This window comes from Cucurbita maxima, unplaced genomic scaffold (assembly GCF_002738345.1).
Source record: "Cucurbita maxima cultivar Rimu unplaced genomic scaffold, Cmax_1.0 Cma_Scf00242, whole genome shotgun sequence".
In the NCBI taxonomy this organism is placed as follows: domain Eukaryota; kingdom Viridiplantae; phylum Streptophyta; class Magnoliopsida; order Cucurbitales; family Cucurbitaceae; genus Cucurbita; species Cucurbita maxima.
In genome coordinates, this window is record NW_019272258.1 from 30581 (window position 1) to 36384 (window position 5804).

Sequence of the window (5804 nt, forward strand, 5' to 3'; positions counted from 1 at the left end):
GTTCTTTAGAGGGTTCTAGAAGAGTCTTGATTCTTGTGGTGTTTCCTTTAAGTGTTTCTTGGGTCCTAACTTGGTTTAGGTTCCAAACTTGCTCCAATCAACTTGAAACCTCAAACATATTTGCATGTCCTTATAATAAGTATGAAACCATTTAGAGCACGTATAGACCTTGAATTTTTATAAGTCGTCTTAGGGGAATTTTGGTCATTTTACCCATAATTCTTGGTTTTGTTACTTAACGTGTTCCAATGGCTTTCAAATTTTCATAATTCATCCTAGGAGTTCATTTAGTGGGCTATTTTAACTTTACTTATATCCAGGGCATTTTGATCAGTTTAGGGCCTTAACTCACCGTTCTTCTGTTTTTCTTTCATATATCCTAAATTCAACTTATTTTAGGTTCATGTGGAAAATCCAATGGATTCCTACAAGTATTTTTTAACAAAACGTCCAACGTCACTACTTACCTCGTCGTTGACATTTGGAATTTCCGTTGTTGAGCTTCTAGTATCCAAATTATCTCAAATTTTCTTCCACAGACTCCTTATTTTTTCTAGTTACTAGAACCATAAAGATTTTCGTGAGAACCGGTCAGGAAAGAGGTTAAAATTGAGAAAACTGAGGGAAGCTCAACATATACTATCTTTGACTTTTATTGGTCAAAGTTTGACCTTTGACTTTGGACTTCATCTTCTCCCTTGGTAGCTAGAAAATTCTCCATTGAACCCCATTAGTTTTACCTTTTTAAAGCTATATATAGACATCTAATGGATTCGATCCCTCCACCAAACCTTTAGATGAAGTTTAAAGCAAGAAGTATCGACCAAGTTCACACTTTTTCGTGGTCTGTAGCACAAGTTATAACCATCCAAAGTTAGTCGGAAAACATGTTTCTCGCCTGAGTATATCTAGAAACCTTTTGTTGGGTAGCCGATTATAAAACTTTTCAGTGCCTGATTCCTTCACGAAACTTGTTGTAAATCCCATATGAAATATGTAGGAGTTGGTAGGAAGGAAAATGATTAACCATAGCCCTCGAATTTGGAAGAAATTCGAGAAAAAAAAACTCATAATCTAACAGCTTCAAACTTGAGTTTTAGGATTTCTCATCACTCGATTCTTGTCTTAAAATTTTGCCTCAACTTCAGATTTTATAAGGGAAGCTTCCATCGACATTGAGAGCTTCAGAATCGACGTGATTTGGAGACTGAATTTTCTAGATAATTCGTTGAAAATATCCTCTCCGATCAGTGAGCTGCCAACTTCGAGTTTGAATTATGACTGTTGGATTTGATGATCTTTGAATGTTCTAGATTGTATCCAAATTTGGGGAAAATCCAACCACTCGAATTTAAGATTTGAAGGACTTTATGCAGACAGTCACATGCAGAAGGTTTTATTTTCAGTAGGATGGCACTTTCGTAATTATCCATATCATCAGGGTAATTTGGTAATTTGCCACTTTCATAATATTTTATTATTATTTTTCTGATAAATTCATAATTTTCCTAAAAATTTCTTCATCTCTCGTTGGTCATTTTTGGGTTTTGAGCATCTTGAAATTCCCACTAGATAAGGAATTAAATATCCGAAAATTTTCTTTAAAATTGTAAAGTGACCTTTTCATCCTTTTCGCTTACGCTTTCATTCCCAATACTTCTCCAAAGGCCTTAGTCCTTATAGTTACTCATTAGGGTATAGAAATGACTTGCTTAAGACCCTTTTCCTTGCTTAATCCTCTTAATTTCTTTATTTGATCCTTTCGGTCTTACGTGGGTGGCTTTGCTTCATTTTTCGGCTGTTACACCTTCTTAGCTCTACCGACCACCAACAAATAACTAAAAAAGAAATGCAGAAATTTAAAATAAACAGACGACTAGATTCCTTAGGACGACACCCTCTGTGACCTCATAGTTCTCGAGCAGCACTTTTTACCTTGACTAATAGTCAACAAACAATTAAAAACTAAAGATAGAAATCCAAAATAAACAGATACGACTGGATGCCTTTGGACGATCCCCACTGTTACCACATAGTTCTCGAGCAATGCTTCTATAACACCTGTTCATCAACAGCTCGATTCACATGAGTTACCACTAACATAGATATTTTGCTTAACCTATGCCAAATTGCTAAGTTGTAAGATAATGACTTTTTTAAGTTTATTCTGCATAAAGTTGTGTAAAAGAAACTCGATTTTTTTTATTAGGAGCTAACGATCTATAATGTGCATAAAATCTATGCCCAATTAGCTCAGTTGTAAGATTGTAGTGTAAAAAATGTGAAGGTCGTAGGTTCGACAATAACATAGGCCAAGTTTTATTAATTCTTAATAATATCTTTTCATGATACGGGGTTACAACAGTACGAACTTTAAACCAATGATACGGTTGTTCACAATTTTTCTTTAGATCTGAGTCGTTCGATATGTTCTTCAATGAAGGATGGAAATTGAGAATTTCTGAGAGTCCTTTCAGGAACAAGAAGGAGGTAAATGAACTTATTTTGGGCGTTCGATATGTTCTTTTACGAAAGAAGAAATTCGAGGATTTCTCAGAGTCCTTTCAAGAACAAGGAGGTAAATGAACTCACTTTGAAGGCCAGATTCAGTATTGCGACTCTCATGAGAGAAAATTTTTCGGCAAGCCACGTGTCAACTTGTGGGAAGGAAAGCGCGTGAGACCGTCGGCAAGCCACGTGTCAACTTGCGGGAGGGAAAGCGTGTCAGACAGCCTGAGGGACACGTATTGATGATTGGGTGGACTAACGCGTCAGGCGCATTGTCAGGAGAGAAAATCTATGGCCTATTAGCTCAGTTGGTTAGAGCGTCGTGCTAATAACGCGAAGCTCGTAGGTTTGACACTTCCATGGGCCAATTTCATTCATTTTTAACTATATCTTTTTCATGATACGAGTTAAAGCACTACGAACTTTAGAAGATAATGCCTTTTTTAAGTTTATTATGCATAAAGTTATGTAAACGAAACTCGATTGGCTGGATTAGGAGCTAATGATCTATAATATGCATAAAACTTATGCCCTATTAGCTTAGTTGTAAGATTGTCGTGTTAAAAACGTGGAGGTCGTAGGTTCGACATTTACATAGGCCAAGTTTTATTAATTCTTAATAATATCTTTTCATGATACGGTGTTACAACAGTACGAACTTTAAACCGATGATACGGCCGTTCACAAGTTTTCTTTAGATCTGAGTCGTTCTTCAATGAAGGATGAAATTCGAGGATTTCTGAGAGTCCTTTCAGGAACAAGAAGGAAGTAAATGAACTTATTTTGGGCGTTCGATATGTTCTTTTACGAAAGATGAAATTCGAGGATTTCTCAGAGTCTTTTCATGAACAAGGAGGTAAATGAACTCATTTTGCAGATCAGATTCAGTATTGCGACTCTCATAAGAGAAAATTTTTTGGCAAGCCACGTGTCAACTTGCGGGAGGGAAAGCGTGTCTGACAGCCTGAGAGACACGTATTGACGATTGGGTGGAATAATGCATCAGGCGCATTGTCAGGAGAGAAAATTTTCCACGTGTGAACTTGTGGGATGGAAAGCGCGTCAGATAGCCAGCAAGCCATGTGTCAACTTGCAGGAGGGAAAGCGGCCACATGTCAACTTGTGGGAGGGAAAGCGTGTTACATGTCAACTTGTGGGAGGGAAAGCGGCCACGTGTCAACTTGGGGGAGGGAAAACGTGTCATGTGTCAACTTGCTGGAGGGAAAGCGTGTCAGACAGGCTGAGGGACACGTATTGATGATTAGGTGGAATAACGCGTCAGGCGTGTTGTAAAGTGACGCGGCTCCACTTGATATGCGACACGCGATAGCTCTTCCGACCCATGCCCACGTCTAACCAAGTTTGACTAGAAGGATGTTCAACTCGATCTGTATGGTGCCACGCTTCAATGTAAAAAATTTCACTTTCCAGCACGCACCTCTTGTTTTGAACCCACGACTTATCAGTAGCTTTCCTCTCTTTCTCCATACTTCTTCAATTCTTTTCACAAGCTTAGAAATTACTTTCCCATTCTCTTCCTTCTCTAGTTTGAGATAGAAAGAACTCTCACTCAGCTCAGCCCTTCCTTCTCTAAGATTTCAATCTCCATTTCTAAAAGCTCTCTTTTCTTTTTCAATCTCTACTTTCTCCTTCAAAATGCGCTCGTTCAGCGATTTCACAACTACCGCCATCGTCTTTTTCAACGTCATGTTCTTACGCTTTCAGATCTTCATTTTGAGCCATCAAGAGAAGACCTAAGTCCTTCGTTTGTTGTGTCACCAAGGCTAGGTTGATTGTTTTTTTCACCTTTTTATCGGCTCGACAATATTTTGCAAAATGCCCCTCTACAACAATTGTAACATTTGTCGGAGTTACAATTGTTTGCATAATGCATATTTGTGACATTTGTAGCACTGAATGTTGGAGTAAATTGATCGGCCGCCTCTTCCTCGATTGCGTCCTCTTCCATGCCAATTTGCTTGGCTCGGCTGTCCCTTCTTCTTATATTATTCTTCATGACTACTTCCTTGAGCACCATGACCATTTTTACTAATTTCACGGTCAAAACCTCTACCTTCAAAATTTTGAGAGTAGAGTACCTTTTAATCTTTGATTGACGCCTTTGTTTGAAGTGCTTGATCAAGTGTTTCCTTCTTCTTCTTCTTACGTTGCTCGTGTGTCTCGAGAAAACCGGCTAGCTCGTCGACTGTTAATGTTGTCAGGTCCTTTGACTCTTCTATCGCGCATACAACATTCTCAAAGTTGTTGGTTAATAACCTTAAAACCTTCTCCATAACCCGCGTCTTGGCTAACATTTCTCCATTTCGATTGAGTTGGTTTACCACTGTTTGTACATGCGTGATGTAGTCAGATACACTCTCTGACTCCTTCATCTTCATGCTCTCCAACTTGCAACGAAGAGTTTGGAAACGACTTGCTTGACTCGGTCAATTCCTTTGAACACTTTTTCTAAAGTTTCTGACGTTCTTTTGAAGTAGTTGCATTGGCAAGCTTCTCAAAGCCCGACTCGTCAACGGCTCGGAACAACATGTATAGTGTCGTCTTATCCTTTGATCGCACCTCTTTTAGCGTCTTGTTTTGTGTCGCTCTATAACCCGTGGCATCTTTTGGTTCTTCTAACCCTTCTTCGACCACCTCCCATGCATCTTGAGAACCGAGAAAAGCTTTCATATGAATGCTCCAATTCTCGTAGTTTGTCTTCACTAGTCGCGGTAGCGGCATTTGACCCACATTCGCCATTGGCTTGATATAATTTTATTAACGAAAACTCATAAATTTGTGAAATAAGTCCCACACACACTAACAATAAAAGGAGACAAAGATAACACATGTATTTATAAGGTTTTCTAAAACTAAATATAGACATAACCGTCACTATTCGTAACCCTTAAAAAGTCATTATTCCTATAAAGATTCTTGGTCTTTCATCTTCAAAACTGTTGGCCTTTTACTCCAAGACTGACTCTTGAATTTAAAACCCACTAAAATTCTCTATGGGGAATCCGATCCCTGCCACTTCCTTACCATGAATCCCTTACCGTGATCCCCACACAAATAAATAGAGAATTTCATGGAAATTGAGAATGAAATAGATGGTGGGGATGATGACGGGGAATGGACATCACTACCTCTGGCCGCTGCACATGTCGTGTTTTATGATTGTATGACATATACTATGTTATGTATATGATATGATATACGATATGTTGCATACAAGTTACGCTATGATATCATATACACTATTCTAGGACTATGAGACATTAGAAAATCATGTA

At 38.5% G+C, this 5804-nt stretch overlaps 1 non-coding gene across 1 annotated transcript; it reads left to right on the forward strand.

The window, feature by feature from the left end:
- The first annotated feature begins 2801 nt into the window (after nt 1-2801).
- On the forward strand, nt 2802-2875 carry TRNAI-AAU. Its single transcript has one exon. It is a non-coding gene; the product is annotated as a tRNA-Ile (tRNA).
- The last annotated feature ends 2929 nt before the right edge of the window (nt 2876-5804 follow it).